Genomic DNA, 9,109 nt, shown 5'->3' on the forward strand with positions numbered 1-9,109 from the left:
CAGCCTCCTCCCCTCTGCTGACTGGCAGACAAGCTGACCATGGCTGCGGTGGGGAAGGAGGGAAGAATTAACCCCCTCCCTGCCCACTTTGCTTTAGTGGGGCCAAGCCAGCCAGTGTCTCTGCTAGGGCCGGTCCTTGCTCTAGCTCCAGAGTAGAGGGATGGGGTCAGCCCTGAGACTGGAGCAGAGAGCCCTGAGAGCATGCCAGGATGTTGGGGGAATCTGGTTTATCTTAAACCAGCAAGGGGTCTGGGACGGACATTGCATAAACTGGTTTAAGCCAAATCAGTTAAGTCTGATACTACATTCAACCAGGCTTATCTCAAACTGGCTTTGGCCATTTTGAAACTGGTTTATGTGCACTAAATGTCTGTTCTGTTACAGGTTTAAACCAGTTTCTGATCACTTAAACAGGTTTATGTGTAATGTCTGTCCCTAGCCTTACAAAGCTAAATCAGAGTAAAGTAGAAGGGTCACATCCAGCAGCACAGGCAGAGCCTCATGGTGCTTTAGTGAAACTACTTACTATCAGCACAAATCAGAGGTTTGGTGGTATGAAGAAATCAAATTACTTGATATCACCCCAATGTTCAGTATGCATCTCTGAGCCCTAGAGCTGGTATCAATTGGTATCTTTGCTGGCAATCTCAGAAGACTGACCAAGGAACCCAAGAGAATGAGGTTTTTCATATTTATGCAGTGCCTTGCAGAGACAGCCCAGCTAGCTCAGGTCCTGATACAGTAGAGCCATGTTGGCTCCATGCTCTGCCCAGCTAATTTAACCCAATTGGAAAACCAGGGGATGTTAGCCCGGGCAAAGGGCTGACTTAGTACAGCCTCCAATAGCTGAGCTAGCTCAAGTACCAGTATCTTTGCATTTTATCCCATAGACATATGCACAACCAGTTCCAACATGCAATTCCCCTTCCCTGCCCCCTTCCCCTCCCCCCCCAAATCAAGTGTGGCAGGATAGTTTAGGGAATCTTGCACTGCTGTTAACTATGCTGAAGATAAATAGGCCCTCAGTCTGCAAGATGACTAATCTGGCACTGTTTAATCACCACAGCTCTGGTGGCAGAGGTGCTGCTAAGAACCTACACCTTGAACTGAAGCTCCTGAGAATGGTAAGTTCTCCTTTCTTCTGAAAAGCTGGCTCTTCATGTATTCGTAAATGCAAACCAAAAACAAAATATAATAATCCCAACCTTTTTTCTACTTGTGTTCACTAATTTGGTATCCCTAGCTTTTGTTTGTATAATGTAGATGTTTTAGTATGTGGTATCTGCTGATGAAAACATGGCCTTGCCTAGTTTCAAATATTTGTGAGTTTATTTATAAAACAAACTTGTTCATATACACAAATGTAACATTTGGAAGACCAGTTATTCAACCCCACTGATGCTCTGCAGTCCTCATTGATGAAATACTATTTTGATAAGCAGAATTATTTTTGAGAGTTTACAGATGTCAAAAATGCAGCCCCATGTATTTCTGATTGCGCACAGTACAATGCAGCTTGTGTTAGGCATTAATTGAGCTCTATCTTCTAGTTGGAGGTGGCATAACACATGAAGATTTGGGTTTGGTAGAACCCTAGTTTGTTTTGAACTGCAACACCACATGATTAAAAAGAACAGGGGATTTGGTTAGTTAGGGCTTTTTTATTAGTGGGTGGTTGGGTTTTTAGCTTTCAAGGGCTACCAGAAGCAGTGAGGAAGCCCCGAAAACTGCTTCAGAAGTACTATGCAAACGGTCATTTGTCACAGAGTGGCAGGTCCTTTTAAAGGGAGCATTTGGATGAGAGGATAAATCCAGCCTATGACACTTTTTTTTTTTTTTTTTTTTTTTTTTTTTTTTTTTTTTTTTGTTCACCTGGGAGGAAGCTTCCTTTTTCATGCCCCTTTGACAAGGTATCGAGCAGAATTTGCAGATTCATTGGAATCTGACAGGCCACCCCATGAGCAGTTCTGCTATGGCCTTGAACGTGCAACCTCTGGGCTGTTAGCCATGTACCTTAGCACCCGTGCAACCCCAAGGAGGTATCTGATGGTTGGAAGTATCATAAAACCCAGCAAGGGGGCTCAGATGAAGAGGAGCTATAGGAAATGTGTGTGCTGTTGGATTAGGCAATGGAGAATGGAGGTGGGAAAGGCTTTTGTTTGGAGGAATAAAACTGGCTGTGAAGGAAGGGCCTAAACTATTGAGCATGACAATTCTTCCTGGGCTGTGGGAGATCAGCTAATATCATACAAAAAGGAAATTCTAAGTGGTAGAATCAGTGTCAACAGTTCAACCCAAAATGCAGGCTGGAGTATGCATATTAATTGCAGCTACATAACTTCAAAAAAAGCTCTGGCCACTGCTGAAGCACAGCTCTTCCAAGAGGTAAAGAGCTGAGTGTGCTGAACTAGTAATGGAGCTGAATGACACAGAGCATGCTCATTGACTAACAAAGACATTTTGCACACAGCCAAAAGATTTAATTACTTGTTACAGGAATTGATGCTCAAGTGAAGGAATTTCCCCCCCCCCCATTTTCTTGTGTAGATCTTTAAGTACTAACATCTCTCTGAAGTATCTCCTGAGAAATTAATTTTCCTTCCAATCGTCCTCTTTTTTCCCTTTTTCCTCTTGTGCGTAAAAAGATTGTTAATCACCACAAGGTAGTCACGATGTAGGTTCTGCAAATTGAAATCCCTCCCTTCCCTCCATCAGATTTTGCCTGGGATGACTTGAGGCTTGTTTGGCCCCTTGCTAAATTCTAAAAATGGACAGAAACAATAGTCTGTATTCTAATATTTTGGCTAATACATAAAGTTTTTACAGAGTTTTACATGGGTTATGGAATAAACTAGTAATGTCTTGTTTTCATGTCTTTGTTGTTATTCTTGTCCCTAATCACTGTGTGTTTTGTGTGTGTGTCGTTCAATACCCTTCTTCAGAATTTGATGCGATTTCTTCTGTCTTAAGTTCTCTAGACTTTTGGGCTTGCTTGCCAATAGCTTCCTGGCATCACTCCCCATATTGTTTATAGTTGCCTATACAAAGGCTGTAGTGGGCAAACTTCCCACTCTTTCATACTCAAAAAATGGTCTAGGTACTATGAATATTTTTCATTCTCTTCAGAAACTGATCTCTCTATTTGCAAAGTGCTGCACAGGATGGTAGCTGAGGGAATGTGGTAAAAAAAAAAACAAAAACCAACAACCCCCCCCCCCCCCCACCCAATCTTTGATCTCCCTGAAAATGTAAGATAGTGTTTTCCATAATGCCTCAAACCTATCACACAGCCCTGATGAAACAACTTTGTGAGAGGCAAGAACTGTTGTGGGCGATAACTTTTACAGTACCAACTGCATGGTTGGGATAGACCTTGGACAAGCTTTCAAATGTAATGCATTCATCATTCAGTTTTGAAGGTCTTCTACATGTTCAGTGACTGCTATGTTTTGTGCCAATCTACCAAACACATAGCCTCTTAGCTAGCACCCTGCCACAGGAGTAAAAAAATAAGTCTTGTTTCAGCCATTGTTGGTTGGGGAGGGTAGAAAAAGATGGAGGGGTTTCTTCCTTGTAGGAAGAGACTTTTTAAATTTTATTCATTAACAATTGGGCAAAAATCTGTCCCCAGTATCAGTCAGTGGATTTAAATTGTTGCAGAGAAGAACAGGATAAAATACTTGGAGGCAGGGGAGGGGGTGGAAATGAAAAAAAGGGAATAGCTTCTGCAGGTGCAGATTAAACACGGGAACACACATAAAGCGGCACTCATAGGTTCATAAATGTAGGGTCGAAAGGGACATGAGCAGAACATCAAGTCCAACCCCCCGCCCTGGGCAGGAATGAATACTGGGCTTATACGACCCCTGGTAAGTTTGAGCTCATATGACCCCAGCTAGATAATTATCAAGCCTCCTTTTAAAGACCCCCCGCCCCCCAGCCCAGGGTAGAAGCGTGCACCACTTCCCCTGAAAGCTGGTTCCAGATCCTAGCCACCCTGACTGTGAAGTAGTGCCTCCTGATGTCTAGCCTGAACCTACTCTCATTCGACTTGTGGCCGTTACTTCAGGAGGTGCTCAGGGGAACAGGGTCTCGCCCATTCCCCTCTGGTCCCCCCTGGTAAGTTTATAGACAGCCCCTATCCTCCCTTGGTTTAGTGATCACCAAGTTGAGTAAAAACCAGCCAGGCATGAATGAGAAGAACTAAACAACAGTTTTCATTGTGGGTTGGTAGTAGTAGGCAGCCTCTGCAGGCTGTTACATGCACTCACCGCTTCATAACTCAGGGACTGTATCCCGATCTACAATATCCTCACTCTCCTATGTTACTGGGCATCGAGAAATTATAACTTTTCACAACACCTGGGCTGCCTTAGGCTATATTGTTTCTCTCCTTGGCCTCTCTATCTCCTAGAAGACATAGGCTCTCTGCCTGTTGTCTCTTCATGAGCTACTGGCTCCAGGAACTACTGGCACTTCTGAAACGCATCGGAGGCTTAAGCATGCTACCTCCGAGAACTCAAACTCTAACTATATAGCATCCACTCAGCAAAACTCTTCAGCACAGGCTTTGTGCATGTTTCTAAGCACGATTACTTTTCACTTAGTGCAAGAAATGCAAAAATCTAAACTAAATAGCGCCCTACAAAGCAACTCTGTTTCCTTTTCTGCTTGGACATCTATGATTCTTCTCTATTTCAGGGCTCCACTCCAGTTAGTTTCCTTAAAAAACAGATGTTCTGTAGAGCTAGGTACATTTTTTTTTTTCTTGTGTGAAGCGTTTTTTCTTACCAAAATACTGTATGCATATTCTGCTTGACCAAAAAAAAACTATTCAAATTCAGCATAAATTAGCACTGAATTATTTTAGTGGGAATAAAATAGGAAAAAAGATGTATCCAAACTTTTTATTTAGATTTTTAAGTTAAACAGAAACAAACATGTTTCGTTCCAAGTTGAGCAAAATTACCTGCTGTTCAAATCAACTTTTTTTTTTTTTTTTTGACCTTTGCTATGGTCAATTAACTGGAGAAAAAACATAAACACACAACCCATTATTCATGTTATTCTCTCAGCCCTTTCTTTTGTAAGCCACTGGCCCTCTTTGGCAATTTATGCCCTGATCACTCAACCTTCTCAGGTGACCATCAGGTGATTCCTTGCTTTGTTACCATCTTTACTTCCCTGTCTCTCACTCTTAGATTCAGTTTTGAAAAACAGTGTGTCCTGCCTGGCCAGCCACAGTCTGTTTTTATCAAAAGCCCCTCAATTTAAATAGGCAATTGTCAACATTTAACAAAACTCTGCAATTTAACCCCAGATCTCATCTGCACAAATCTTAATCTAGGCTGGGGATAAAAAAAAGCAGCAGTAATGCTAGGGTCAGTACAAAAATCAAAATGGATGTGGCATCTGACAAATCCAGAGAATATTACTTGCCCGTACCTTATTACTCTCTCCTATATTCATTTGCTCCAGCTATGCCAAGCCAAAGCCTGAGTCTGCTTTTACCTATCTAGGTTTTCTATTTCTTTAGCTACCGTTCTCAGGATAAATTAGAAGCCCTAAGCCAGTTTATATACTACTTTTAACTTGAGCAATACTAGATTCTGAATTTTTTTTTTTTTAAACCCTTACCATCAGGTAATCTTTAAGTTAAACAACGTACAGAGTACGCAGGTGAAATACTTCTGAGTTGCTTCCTGAACTGCCAATAACTAGTGGTTCCTTTGCAGGTCTTGCCATACCACTCGTGACCTTCCTAGAGAAACAGCTAGAGGCTCTGCTCTTTTCTTCAGCTTGAAAAAACTAGCAAGTGCAAACAAAACATGCTCCAAGAGGGTTGCTACCTGCTTTATGCCTGAGAACCAAAATGAGCACTCGCCAAAGGAGCAAAGAATGGGTAACTCCAATATATTATACTCCCCTTTTACTTAAAGTTCAGCCAAGGCCCGCTGGTTCTCTCTCTTCTCCTCCAGATCTGGCAGTCTCACAGTCAAATTATCCAGTTTGGGATAACTTTGAATACCTCTACCATTGCTCCACAAATAGCTATACAAAGCTGCCAGTCAGCAAGAGTTGCCTTTACTCTGAATGGAACCAAAAGAATCTCCCAGCTAGACTTAACAAAAGTATACAGTATCCTTTAAAGCATACTTCAAAGAAACAAAGCATACAAGACAAAATTCATGTTCAAGCATGTCTAAGCCTTCTTGTTTATTGCCTTAGCTGAGGCTCTGGCTTTTACTCGTATACATTTGAAATGTTCAGTGGGTCTCCACTCCTATCCAAAGATGGGAGACTTCCCAACAGAAGAAACTACAGAAGATGATGTTAATTTGGAGCTGTCCAACTGGCAGGTCACCCATAACCTGCAAGGGGTTAATTTGCAGCTGGTGATTGGCCACTGCTGCCCCCATCATTCCAGATGTAGTAGCATCTGGGGTCCCCCTCTCTCCTCCGGCTTCTACTTCCTGCCCCCACCCCAGCAGGCTGTGCATGGGGCAGGCACAGCCCACTGTGTCAGAGGAGCCCTGTGCCTGTCTGAAACATTGCACTCTATTTTCATTAGTTTCTAGCATACTGGCTCTCAGCTCTAGTGAAAGCACTTTTTAGTTACCGCTGTAGCCCTCCCACCCATCTTTGGCATTGTTAGCAGCAGACGTAGCTGTAGAGGGACCTCCACTCTGATACTAAAGAGGGAAATCCTCCCCGGCTTGCAACCTAGCAAAATATCCTCACAGAAGCATTATTTCACAAACCTACAAGGTTCACTCTACATCCCACTCTTCCAGAATATCAAAAAAGGAGGGGAACCAGCTCCCTAGACCTGCAGAGACTTTTATTTAAAAGTAGGACAGCTTCTGTCGCAGTATATCCTGTGTTTGGAGTTGCTAAGTAGTAGCATCCTGCTTTGCAAACAGAGAAATAAGAGACAGAAGATAAATGGAAAGTAAGAGTGAATTCTAAGCATGGGCTGTCTTGTGTGAACTCAGATGAGCCAATTAGTCTTTTCAAGTTCCTTGTTTTCCATTTATGAAATGGTATATTACTTCATTAGAGGTGCTGCATACCTGGCTGCAAATAGAGAGGCAGAATTTAAGAATTTGGGGCTCCCAACTCTAACACACCTGTTCCAAGCTTCATATCCTTTAAGGTACTCTCTTGTCTTTGTTATAGTTTGTGCTATAAACTTCTCAAATTTTCAAAACTCATTGGATTGCTAAAGTTTTTTCAAGTTCATATTCAGCTCAAGAATCCTGTGGAGCCCTACCTTCTACAGCTATCATAGTTTCACTAAGCAGCCCAGCTTTCTGAGCCAGAGAGAGCAAAATCTTCCCTGTCATGTTTCAGAGTCCCATGCATATGTTCACAAGTGTATGCGCATAACTGCTACCACTTCCTAGATCCAGCTTGGAAGGAAATTGATTGCAGCTTTTTTGAAGATTTGAGTTTGCAGTATTTCATACGTATGCATTTTGATGTTTTATTTTTGCTCGGTCTTCTCCAATACATTCACATCTGGGCTGAGATGAACCATGGACTATTTTGCCCTGCATGTATCTTGCTTACCACATATATAAAACAAAAGGGGTGGGAGTGAAGGAGGTTACAGTGGAAGTTTTTTATTTCAACTTTAACTAGCCACATAGTGCCTATAATTAGTAAAATTTTTCATCATAAATGCTGCATAAAACAACATACTTTCTTTGCTGTACAAGAACCACTAGAAAAGGCAACACTGCTTATATCGCGTCTGCATTTAATGTAATCATTTTCATTGTCCGATATTTTCTTTTGCTAAAACAAAAAATCCAAATGTTTCCTACATTGTCTTTATACCAGGCTGTCTTCAGAGGTTCACACAATTAAACTTTGGAAATCTGTTACTTAAGAAAAGAATAGGGAGAAATTCTCATAAAGTCGCCCACTCTACTTGTCCCTCTTTCAGGGTTGCCTAATAAAACAGCTGTGAATGAACATGTCAAGATGGACCAGTTTGTTTGTTTTTTTTACTTTGATACTTCGCATGGTATCTTAAACTCCTCCCCACACTTGATTTTTCTGTCTGCAAATAAGAAAATAGCTGAACTGTTGTACTGAGGCTGGTATTACAGTCTTTGGACCCTGCTTTTATATAGTTTGGTCTTCCTTGTGTCCTTTAACCAGGACACTAAAACACAACTACCATGGTCTATACAGGGATAAAACCTTATTTCATAACCTTCTGTCCAATTTACATGGAAACAGCAGCAATTTCGCTAAGCTTCTTAAATCTGTTCTTAGTACATACCATATTCCTTTGGATATAAGATGCCCTTTATTTAAATTTAAAAACATGCCAACATGTTCTGACTCTTAAGAAAAAAATAGAACATCAGATAAGATGTATGTACAAGGATATAGCCCCCATATGTTGCAGGTATGAGTGCCCCCTCCCCCCCTTTTTTTTTGTATTTTTTTTAACTTAAATGTAAGATGCAGGACTCTTTCTTTTAAAATGTATATATTTCACTTTAAAAAGTGTCTTTGTCTTTCAGAATGGTATTCCTGGTAAAAGCAGTCCTGAACAATCATTCTAAATATTTTCTGCTGGAAGAAAATATATTGCATTGTTCAAGTCCTTTCTGATGCTATGAATTGCAGTAGTGGTATTTCTTAACTGAAGCCCATTTGTGATGGTCACATTTGTGGGAGTAGGGCAGAGCCAATGTTATTTGTTTCCTGATAATTAGGACATTTAGGGTATCTTTCCTCTGGTCAGCTCTAGTGAATGTTATTGTGGTTGAATTTAAATTTCCTTTCATAGATTCATAGATGTTAGGGTCGGAAGGGACCTCAATAGATCATCGAGTCCGACCCCCTGCATAAGCACCACCTCCCTTGGGAGCCCGTTCCAGACCTTGGCCACTCTAACTGTGAAGAAGTTGTTCCTAATGTCCAATCTAAATCTGCTCTCTGCTAGCTTGTGGCCATTATTTCTTGTAACCCCCAGGGGCACCTTGGTGAATAAATACTCACCAATTCCCTTCTGTGCCCCCGTGATGAACTTATAGGCAGCCACAAGGTTGCCTCTCAACCTTCTCTTGCGGAGGCTGAAAAGGTCCAG

General features: G+C 41.6%; 1 long non-coding RNA gene across 1 annotated transcript in view; it reads left to right on the forward strand.

The window, feature by feature from the left end:
• The first annotated feature begins 1,064 nt into the window (after nt 1–1,064).
• Nucleotides 1,065–9,109, forward strand: part of LOC102387379 — a 62,975-nt gene continuing 54,930 nt past the window's right edge. The window contains exon 1 of the long non-coding RNA XR_324957.1: nt 1,065–1,124. This is a non-coding gene — a long non-coding RNA (uncharacterized LOC102387379). The remainder of the gene's footprint in view (nt 1,125–9,109) is intronic.

Source organism: Alligator sinensis, unplaced genomic scaffold (genome assembly GCF_000455745.1).
Source record: "Alligator sinensis unplaced genomic scaffold, ASM45574v1 scaffold1197_1, whole genome shotgun sequence".
Lineage (NCBI taxonomy): Eukaryota > Metazoa > Chordata > Crocodylia > Alligatoridae > Alligator > Alligator sinensis.